Source organism: Salvelinus fontinalis, chromosome 5, assembly GCF_029448725.1.
Source record: "Salvelinus fontinalis isolate EN_2023a chromosome 5, ASM2944872v1, whole genome shotgun sequence".
Taxonomy (NCBI): Eukaryota; Metazoa; Chordata; class Actinopteri; order Salmoniformes; family Salmonidae; genus Salvelinus; species Salvelinus fontinalis.
In genome coordinates, this window is record NC_074669.1 from 5285884 (window position 1) to 5297856 (window position 11973).

Sequence of the window (11973 nt, forward strand, 5' to 3'; positions counted from 1 at the left end):
TGAACTTTAAGTGTGTGATATTTGCTCTTACTATAAAATATGTTTTGGGATGTATTGAACAGTAGTATTTCTCTCCTTCTCAGTTATGATAAAATAATAGGATTTAAATGTGTTTTAAACAGTTGATATTGAGCTTATTGTGCAAAATAAAAAAACTCATAAATCTTCTACATTTCGAAAGGCCTTAAAGAGTAGCATGCCATCTCTTCCCACTGGGCACAGACGTCAATTCAACGTTTAATAAACGTTGGTTCAAAATAATTTCATTGATGAAGAAAAAATGTTGATTCAACCAGTGTGATATTACATTACAGATAAAGTTGGAGTCACACCAGTCAGAATCAATTTCTGTTAGGGAACAAAACTTACAGTTTTGACAAATTCATGTTACATCTTCAAAAGTTTTTTTTTGACACAATTTCACAAACTTTCAACTTGTCTCCCAGAGATATCTACAACTCCTTCATCACTCTCTTCATCCTCATCATCACGGATCACTAATATGCTCTGATCGCCAACACCCGCAAAGTACCAGAACTGGACCAAGACACCTGTGGCCTGTACATCATCTTCTGGCTGCAAACATAAAACAGTCTGGACTTCCGTTGCAAACCATTTTAAATTTCATGCCCTAACGAACGGGCCCCTGGTTTCCTCTGTTAGACTGGGAGGTGTACGTGGAGGACAACCTGATGGTGATGCAGGAGCAAGAGGAGGATGAGAAAGTCACCTGGCCCCGGGACTCTCTCTTCAGGTACTTTGAGCTGCAGAACCACCTGGACGAGGAGAGGAAGAGGCTGCAGAACAACCTGGACGAGGAGAGGAAGAGGCTGCAGAACAACCTGGACGAGGAGAGGAAGAGGCTGCAGAACAACCTGGACGAGGAGAGGAAGAGGCTGCAGAACATCCTGGACGAGGAGAGGAAGAGGCTGCAGAACATCCTGGACGAGGAGAGGAAGAGGCTGCAGAACAACCTGGACGAGGAGAGGAAGAGGCTGCAGAACATCCTGGAGGAGGAGAGGAAGAGGCTGCAGAACATCCTGGACGAGGAGAGGAAGAGGCTGCAGAACATCCTGGAGGAGGAGAGGAAGAGGCTGCAGAACATCCTGGACGAGGAGAGGAAGAGGCTGCAGAACATCCTGGACGAGGAGAGGAAGAGGCTGCAGAACAACCTGGACGAGGAGAGGAAGAGGCTGCAGAACAACCTGGACGAGGAGAGGAAGAGGCTGCAGAACAACCTGGACGAGGAGAGGAAGAGGCTGCAGAACAACCTGGACGAGGAGAGGAAGCGGCTGCAGAACCTCCTGGACGAGGAGAGGAAGAGGCTGCAGAACAACCTGGACGAGGAAGAGGCTGCAGAACATCCTGGACGAGGAAGAGGAAGAGGCTGCAGAACATCCTGGACGAGGAAGAGGCTGCAGAACAACCTGGACGAGGAGAGGAAGAGGCTGCAGAACAACCTGGATGAGGAGAGGAAGAGGCTGCAGAACATCCTGGACGAGGAGAGGAAGAGGCTGCAGAACATCCTGGACGAGGAGAGGAAGAGGCTGCAGAACATCCTGGACGAGGAGAGGAAGAGGCTGCAGAACATCCTGGACGAGGAAGAGGCTGCAGAACAACCTGGACGAGGAGAGGAAGAGGCTGCAGAACAACCTGGATGAGGAGAGGAAGCGGCTGCAGAACGTGACAGGTAAGGAATCACACGTATAGTAGTAGTCCCCTACCAGAATGGATTTAGACAGGGAAGAGACTGGGGTCAGGTTAGGGCTACATCTCAATAGTCATAAGTCGCTTCGTTTGTTTCCTTGTCTCCTTTCCTTCATCTGCACTGATCAGTGATAATGAAAGAGATGAGAAGGGCCAATGAGGTCAAATATATTTCTTCCCATTGATAGTAAACTTGAATGGCCTCACGGTTCCACAGGATTTTCAATAGAGGGCACTCTAACACAGTTTTCAGTGAGCCCCCTGGTAGGCCATGTACGATATCCACCAGTTCTCCTTGGGATTATTCCCTGGACTCAAATTCTCATATTACAGGGTTTAGATATGCCTTTTGTTGTCAGGGTGAATCATGTTTTTACTTTCTCATTGAACGGTTTCCAATGATTACCCAGTTTCTCCCCCTGAAATGTAGCAATGGGGATATTTAATGTCCAGGTCATTCTTGCAATGGGTTGGCATTTGCATTCTTTTGCAACCATGATAAACACTTGACAAATAGTTACACGTCATACATATTTAAATATTTATCAATGATAAAACATAATGCAAGTCCTTCCTATTGCAAAACATTTATGCATTGTTTAAAGTGCTAGCAAATTGGCTTTTCCCTGTAGAGATGAGTAGAGTTGTAATGGCATGTTTTGGGGATTTAAAGATATCAATTTTTTTGAAAGCTAGAAAGTAAACAAATATTTCATATTGTAAATATCAATAAATACAAAAGGATATTAAAATAATATTTTAAACAAATATAATATATGTCCTTAAGTTTTATGTCATTGTTGTTACCGCCTTAACAATCGGTCATTACAATGATATACTACGACCTTGAGCATTCCCTCCAGTGGCAAACTTAGAGGGGTCTATATTAAAGAAAATGATTAGCTAATCAGACCCTTTTATGATGTCATATTACATATCACTTAAGAAAATGATTAACTAATCAGATCCTTTTATGATGTCATATTACATATCACATAAGAAAATGATTAGCTAATCAGATCCTTTTATGATGTCATTTTACATATCACTTAAGAAAATTATTAGCTAATCAGATCACATATCACTTTAGACAGGGTTAATTACTTTAGATTTGAGCATCTGTGTCCTCCATTTAATAAAATCTTCAATGTCCTAAAATGTCTCATTGGTGTTACCATCATTGGTGTTACTACTCCTACTGGTGACACAATGTTATCATAACGGTTACAAACATTTAAAAAGTTCTTAAGCTTCCATTTTAGTTCATTTAGAATGGAAAGATGTTCCCAAATACATTTAACAGGCTGGTAGTGCATGTTTTGACAATGGATTTAGAAGTGAAGCAAAATAATCTTCTCTTGAACTTGATTGGTCAACTCCCTCAGTCCTCCTGCATCAATTTACAACATTTGTATCCTTTTGGGTTGCTGCAGTTCAGTGTTGTGGCACTTTAACTTTGCCGCACTCAGAGGGATGTAAGAAATCTCAAGATCAGTCACCAAAGATATAGATCAGTCACCAAAGATATAGATCAGTCACCAAAGATATAGGATAAAAGGCAGGAATTCCATTGGTGAGGGATTAGTATCGCACCCTTCCTGTTCGTAGAGAACTTGAAGAGTAGGAATATGAAAATAAATTAGCAAAAAAGGCAAAAAAGTATTCATTTTGTAAAAATGTGCTCAACTAGGGTTTGATATGACATTACAAAGTATGGTGGATAAGTGTAGGGTACATTTATTTTTTATTTTTTTAAATGTACAATGATTTTGGTGAAAATGATTTAACTGTTGACACACTATAATAGGCAACATACACTGGTTAAACCACATTTTATGATCCATGGGTTCAATTAATAATCAATAGTTGGTCTCCTATAAAGTAATGCTTATAATAGTAATAAAATAAAAGTAATTGAATATTCATGTTTGGACATACAAAATTACCCTAATTTGACATCAGTCCTTATTTAACAATGCTTCACCTACCTATAAAAGCCACTGAAGCAGACCTAAAGTTATTTTTGTAATTTTGTTGAAATTATAATATAGCATTGCTGGTGTCGACCTTCTTTTGGCTTTTCAACCGCCTGGTAGGGCTCTGTTATTTCCTCTATACAGCCTGGTAGAACTCTGTTATTTCCTGAATACAGCCTGGTAGAACTCTGTTATTTCCTGAATACAGCCTGGTAGGGCTCTGTTATTTCCTGAATACAGCCTGGTAGAACTCTGTTATTTCCTGAATACAGCCTGGTAGAACCCTGTTATTTCCTCTATACAGCCTGGTAGGGCTCTGTTATTTCCTGAATACAGCCTGGTAGAACTCTGTTATTTCCTGAATACAGCCTGGTAGGGCTCTGTTATTTCCTGAATACAGCCTGGTAGAACTCTGTTATTTCCTGAATACAGCCTGGTAGGGCTCTGTTATTTCCTGAATACAGCCTGGTAGGGCTCTGTTATTTCCTGAATACAGCCTGGTAGGGCTCTGTTATTTCCTGAATACAGCCTGGTAGAACTCTGTTATTTCCTGAATACAGCCTGGTAGAACTCTGTTATTTCCTGAATAGTGCCTGGTAGAACTCTGTTATTTCTTAAATACCACCTGGTAGAATTACATTGGTTTCCTTACCCTGTAATTAGTCTATGGATAAGGTACGACAGCAATATATGCTTTGGTTTTGCTTACCTGGCCACTGTCTCCAAATGCTATAAATTTGGCATTTGTGGGAAGTCAATATGCCCGATATTTTTCACGTTTTGTCATGTCCACATTTACAGTGCATTCAGAAAGTATTCAGACCTCTTGACTTTACACACATTTTGTTACGTTACAGCCTTATTCTAAAATTGATTAAATAAAAACATGTCCTCAATCTACACACAATACCCCATAATGACATCACAATACCCCATAATGACATCACAATACCACATAATGACATCACAATAACCCCATAATGACAAAGCAAAAACAGGTTTTTATACATTTTTGCAAATTTATTACAATTAAAAAACAGGAATACCTTATTTTTTATGTAAGTATTCAGACCCTTTGCTATGAGACTTGAAATTGAGCTCAGGTGCCTCCTGCTTCCATTGATCATTTATTTATTTATTTAACCTTTATTTAACTAGGCAAGTCAGTTAAGAACAAATTCTTATTGACAAATCGGGCAGAACGACAGATTTTTACCTTGTCAGCTCGGGGATTCGATGACCCAGTCATGTGAAATCCATAGATTAGGGCCTTGTATGAACAGTAACTCAGTAGAATCTTAGAAATTGTTGCATGTTGCATTTATAGTTTTGTTCCGTGTAATGCCAAACCAAGAGGTCACCAATAATACAAACTGCCCTGCAAAGATTAACATCAGTCTTGTATGTACACACAGAAGTTTGATGCAAAACGGCCAAGGGCCATCCGGAGAGCCTTCGGGCAAGCAGGACCCACAAAAATGACATCATCAGTCGCACGCCAGCAGGTCAGACTTAGTTGATAACATTGTCTGGTTGCAGGACAAACCACCAATCAGTACCTGACCAGAAGTACAATCAGCTTTAGAAGAAAGTTTGAATGTAGAAAAAACTCCACTCCAGCTGGACAACGCTTTACGGAGTACTGTAACAATACCATTGATGGCAGCCGCCATATTTTATGCTTACATTTTTTTTCTTCCCCAGTGTAGTCACACAGATGTCAAAAGACTGATGAATTTTGTAAGATTGCCGTAGTCTTTAAGATGTACACGATGTCAAACCAACCTGAATATCTCTGTTTCACATCACTGTTCACTGTTCCGTTTATTTAATCAAATCACGTCCTCACACAAGGGCACATTACAGGAATAACTTCTTGACCTACTTATACAGTGCTCTCTCTGACTCTGTGGCTACCTTGTAGTGTTCAGGCGTCTCTTTTCAGCTCTGGGTCGTGTTCATTAGGAACAAAATGGACTGAAACAGGGGGGCACTATCTGGACTTGTCCAATAAGAAATTTTGCATTGCAAGACGTTTTAAAACTGGCAGATGACCCTTTGTTAATCTATTTAATGCAGCTAGATAAACAGACCCTCTGTAATTGTAATCAGATTACTGCAGAATAATAAAGACCACTGCAGACCTGTCTGTAGGAGTTACATCCTCATGTGGGACTGTCTCCAGTGCTGTAATACTGTGTACTGGCAGCCGTTTACATCCGTAGTAGGGCACTGCGGTGGTTTTGTGCCACCGGATAATATGGTACTGGTTGTCTTAGTATTTCAAAAGCCTCATGGGTAAAAAAAATAAAAAAACAACCTGTCCTTATAATGTGCTATAATAAAATGGTTGTTTCTACAGAAAGAGTACATCTACCACCATTCATACATTAAACACTGGGCTACAGTTACATTAAACACTGGGCTACAGTTACATTAAACACTGGGCTACAGTTACATTAAACACTGGGCTACAGTTACATTAAACACTGGGCTACAGTTACATTAAAAACACTGGGCTACAGTTTCAATCAATTTTAGAATAAGGCAGTAACGTAACAAAATGTGGGAGTCTTTTTCCGAAGGCACTGTTATAGGGCAACAGACTACCACACCGGGTCCCACTCCTATCAGTGAAAAACAAGAAGAAGTGGCTCCAGTGGACACGCGATCACCAACACTGGACAATTGAGGAATGGAAAAACATTGCCTGGTCTGACGAATCCCGGTTCCTGTTGCGTTATGCTGAGTCAGGTTTTGGAGTGAACAGCATGAGTCCATGGCCCCTTCCTGCCTGATGTCAACAGTACAGGCTTGTGTCGGTGGTGTAATGGTGTGGGGAATGTTTTCCTGGCACACGTTAGGTCTCTTGATACCAATTGAGCAATGTTTCCATGCTCAGAAGAATTCAGGCTGTTCTGGAGACAAAGGGGGGTCCGACCCAGTACTAGATGGGTGTACCTAATAAAATGCCCACAGTGTACATGGCATGCTTTATTGTAAACTCAGCAAAAAAAGGGCCGTCCCTTTTCCCTTGTCTTTCAAAGATCATTCGTAAAAATCCAAAATAACTTCACAGATCTGCATTGTAAAGGGTTTAAACACTGTTTCCCATGCTTGTTCAATGAACCATAAACAATTAATGAACATGCACCTGTGGATCGGTCGTTAAGACACTAACAGCTTACAGACGGTAGGCAATTAAGGTAACAGTTATGAAAACTTAGGACACTAAAGAGGCCTTTCTACTGACTCTGAAAAACACCAAAAGAAAGATGCCCAGGATCCCTGCTCATCTGCGTGAACATGCCTTAGGCATGCTGCAAGTAGGCATGAGAACTGGGGGCTTGTAGGCTTGTTGTAAGGCAGGTCCTCACCAGAAATAACGTCACCTATGGGCACCAACCCACCGTTGCTGGACCAGACAAGACTGGCAAAAAGGGCTCTTCACTGACGAGTCGCGGATTTATCTCACCAGGGGTGTTGGTCAGATTCGCGTTTGTCGTCGAAGGAATGAGCATTACACCGAGGCCTGTACTCTGGAGCGGGATTGATTTAGAGGTGGAGGGTCCGTCATGGTCTGGGGCGATGTGTCACAGTATCATCGGACTGAGCTTGTTGACATTGCAGGCAATCTCAACGATGTGCGTTACAGGGAAGACATCCTCCTCCCTCATGTGGTACCCTTCCTGCAGGCTCATCCTGACATGACCCTCCAGCATGACAATGCCACCAGCCATACTGCTTGTTCTGTGCGTGATTTCCTGCAAGACAGGAATGTCAGTGTTCTGCCATCTCCAGCCGAAGAGCCCGGATCTCAATCCCATTGAGCACGTCTGGGACCTGTTGGATCGGAAGGTGAGGGCTAGGGCCATTCCTCACAGAAATGTCCGGGAACTTGCAGGTGCCTTGGCGGAAGAGTGGGGTAACATCTCACAGCAAGAACTGGCAAATCTGGTGCAGTCCATGAGGAGATGCACTGCAGTACTTCATGCAGCTGGTGGCCACACCAGATACTGATTGTTACTTTTGATTTTGACCCCCCCTTTGTTCAGGGACACATTATTACATTTCTGTTAGTCACATGGCTGTGGAACTTGTTCAGTTTATGTCTCAGTTGTTGAATCTTGTTATGTTCATACAAATATTAAAATAACTGATCGTGATCAGACCTTATTGACTGTCTCCGGAGGTAGTCCGGGACAGATTGAATGGTTGGATGAATACTAAGGGAGAGAGTAGGTTGGAGGGTCAGAGGGGATGGAGGGTCATGGAGGTGGATGGAATCGGTTGGAGGGTCAGGAAGGTAAATTGGAGATGGTTGGAGGGTCAGGGAGCTGGTTGGAGGGTCATGGAGGTGGATAGAGGGTCAGGGAGGTGGATAGAGGGTCAGGGAGGTGGATAGAGGGTCAGGGAGGTGGATAGAGGGTCAGGGAGGTGGATAGAGGGTCAGGGCGGTGGAGGTGGATAGAGGGTTAGGGAGGTGTTTGACCCTCGATCCAGCTCCAACCAGCTCCCGGACCCTCGATCCAGCTCCAACCAGCTCCCGGACCCTCGATCCAGCTCCAACCAGCTCCCGGACCCTCGATCCAGCTCCAACCAGCTCCCGGACCCTCGATCCAGCTCCAACCAGCTCCCGGACCCTCGATCCAGCTCCAACCAGCTCCCGGACCCTCGATCCAGCTCCAACCAGCTCCCGGACCCTCGATCCAGCTCCAACCAGCTCCCTGACCCTCGATCCAGCTCCAACCAGCTCCCTGACCCTCGATCCAGCTCCAACCAGCTCCCTGACCCTCGATCCAGCTCCAACCAGCTCCCTGACCCTCGATCCAGCTCCAACCAGCTCCCTGACCCTCGATCCAGCTCCAACCAGCTCCCTGACCCTCGATCCAGCTCCAACCAGCTCCCTGACCCTCGATCCAGCTCCAACCAGCTCCCTGACCCTCGATCCAGCTCCAACCAGCTCCCTGACCCTCGATCCAGCTCCAACCAGCTCCCTGACCCTCGATCCAGCTCCAACCAGCTCCCTGACCCTCGATCCAGCTCCAACCAGCTCCCTGACCCTCGATCCAGCTCCAACCAGCTCCCTGACCCTCTATCCAGCTCCAACCAGCTCCCTGACCCTCTATCCAGCTCCAACCAGCTCCCTGACCCTCTATCCACCTCCAACCAGCTCCCTGACCCTCTATCCACCTCCAACCAGCTCCCTGACCCTCTATCCACCTCCAACCAGCTCCCTGACCCTCTATCCACCTCCAACCAGCTCCCTGACCCTCTATCCACCTCCACCTCCCTGACCCTCTATCCACCTCCACCTCCCTGACCCTCTATCCACCTCCACCTCCCTGACCCTCTATCCACCTCCACCTCCCTGACCCTCTATCCACCTCCACCTCCCTGACCCTCTATCCACCTCCACCTCCCTGACCCTCTATCCACCTCCACCTCCCTGACCCTCTATCCACCTCCACCTCCCTTCTTTCTTTTCTCTCCAAAACTCTTGAACGTGCCGTCCTTGGCCAGCTCTCCTGCTATCTCTCTCAGAATGACCTTCTTGATCCAAATCAGTCAGGTTTCAAGACTAGTCATTCTACTGAGACTGCTCTTCTCTGTATCACGGAGGCGCTCCGCACTGCTAAAGCTAACTCTCTCTCCTCTGCTCTCATCCTTCTAGACCTATCGGCTGCCTTCGATACTGTGAACCATCAGATCCTCCTCTCCACCCTCTCCGAGTTGGGCATCTCCGGCGCGGCCCATGCTTGGATTGCGTCCTACCTGACAGGTCGCTCCTACCAGGTGGCGTGGCGAGAATCTGTCTCCTCACCACGCGCTCTCACCACTGGTGTCCCCCAGGGCTCTGTTCTAGGCCCTCTCCTGTTCTCGCTATACACCAAGTCACTTGGCTCTGTCATAACCTCACATGGTCTCTCCTATCATTGCTATGCAGACGACACACAATTAATCTTCTCCTTTCCCCCTTCTGATAACCAGGTGGCGAATCGCATCTCTGCATGTCTGGCAGACATATCAGTGTGGATGACGGATCACCACCTCAAGCTGAACCTCGGCAAGACGGAGCTGCTCTTCCTCCCGGGGAAGGACTGCCCGTTCCATGATCTCGCCATCACGGTTGACAACTCCATTGTGTCCTCCTCCCAGAGCGCTAAGAACCTTGGCGTGATCCTGGACAACACCCTGTCGTTCTCAACTAACATCAAGGCGGTGGCCCGTTCCTGTAGGTTCATGCTCTACAACATCCGCAGAGTACGACCCTGCCTCACACAGGAAGCGGCGCAGGTCCTAATCCAGGCACTTGTCATCTCCCGTCTGGATTACTGCAACTCGCTGTTGGCTGGGCTCCCTGCCTGTGCCATTAAACCCCTACAACTCATCCAGAACGCCGCAGCCCGTCTGGTGTTCAACCTTCCCAAGTTCTCTCACGTCACCCCGCTCCTCCGCTCTCTCCACTGGCTTCCAGTTGAAGCTCGCATCCGCTACAAGACCATGGTGCTTGCCTACGGAGCTGTGAGGGGAACGGCACCTCAGTACCTTCAGGCTCTGATCAGGCCCTACACCCAAACAAGGGCACTGCGTTCATCCACCTCTGGCCTGCTCGCCTCCCTACCACTGAGGAAGTACAGGTCCCGCTCAGCCCAGTCAAAACTGTTCGCTGCTCTGGCACCCCAATGGTGGAACAAACTGCCTCACGACGCCAGGACAGCGGAGTCAATCACCACCTTCCGGAGACACCTGAAACCCCACCTCTTTAAGGAATACCTAGGATAGGATAAAGCAATCCTTCTGACCCCCCCCCTTAAAAGATTTAGATGCACTATTGTAAAGTGGCTGTTCCACTAGATGTCATAAGGTGAATGCACCAATTTGTAAGTCGCTCTGGATAAGAGCGTCTGCTAAATGACTTAAATGTAAATGTTTGAAGTGGATGAAGGTTCAGGAGGTAGGTTGGAGGGCGTTAAACACAGGTTACGACACCAAAGATTGACCGTTCGAAACCCATTGTTGCTTTTGATTTTCAATCTTACCCAGCACAAATAATTTTTGTAAATGTCTATTTATAGCCCTGGTTACATTTTAATTAATGTGATTTTGGCGCTCTGGTCAGGATGACCCAGGTACAACACGTCCCCGACTACATCCGGAGTAAGATCATCACAATCACTTATTTAATCGTCTACACCAGTCTAAAAATATGGGCACAATCAGAATGTGGACAAGATCAGGACACATGTTGGCACCAGGTTAAAACGGGAAGGAAATACTTGGTCCAATAAGAACTGCTTATTTTCGTTTTGCTACGCTGTCCTATATAAACACAACCCAGATTTCAGTAACAACATGCTTCTCCAAGGCTTTTCAAACAATTCCACCACCTGATTATGTTACAATGTCCAATGTTAGCCTGGCTGCCAGATCTGAGGGGCAGTGCTCTGGTTACAACTTCTAATATCAGAACATTTTTATTAACAATGATTTAGGATTACAATTGTAGTAATTGTTCATATTGTGAAAGCTAGGCAGATATGCAGTTCTGACATATCGTACATTGTCATAGCTAACATTACTTGTCACTTACCATACAAACAGAAAATAAATCAATGCAAACTCACTTTTTGACCTTAAATCTGGGTACAGTAAAAGTAGTTAGCACAGTGCAGTGTTGTTTAGAGTATCAGTGTCATCACGACACCAAACCCTACCAAGCTGATCACAATCAAGCACCTGAGCGCTTGGTTACCATGGCGCCCACCTACTGTAAGTCAGTCAAAGCTTTGCTTTCATGCACGCACAAACACACATATACACCAGCCTTGAACAGTTAAAAGGTTACTGAGGTCTGCAACAGGTTTAAAATATTAATGACGAATGAGAAAGATATTAAATAGATGGTTTCTTTAATAAAATATGTTTGAGAATGACATTCAATGGTGGGTTGAAATGATATTGCTGCTTGATACATACAGTACGTCATCACGCACTGAGCAGAGTAGTTTAGCATGAGTTATTAGTAAGACTAAATTCAACCCGTGTCTTTCTAATAACCCCAGCATACAGACAAACCCCTTACAAGTTATTATCAGTCCAACATGGCTGTTGTGCTACATTCAAGTTGTCAACAATCACTACATGGTTACACTGAATGTAGACTACCACAAATGGATGGATTATGTAAGGGATAATCAATACCGTGCTCTATGCGGTCTATGGAAAACAATTAACGACGTGGAAGGTGTGTTTCACGACGCGCTACAAGAGCGGGATTGACCTTCCA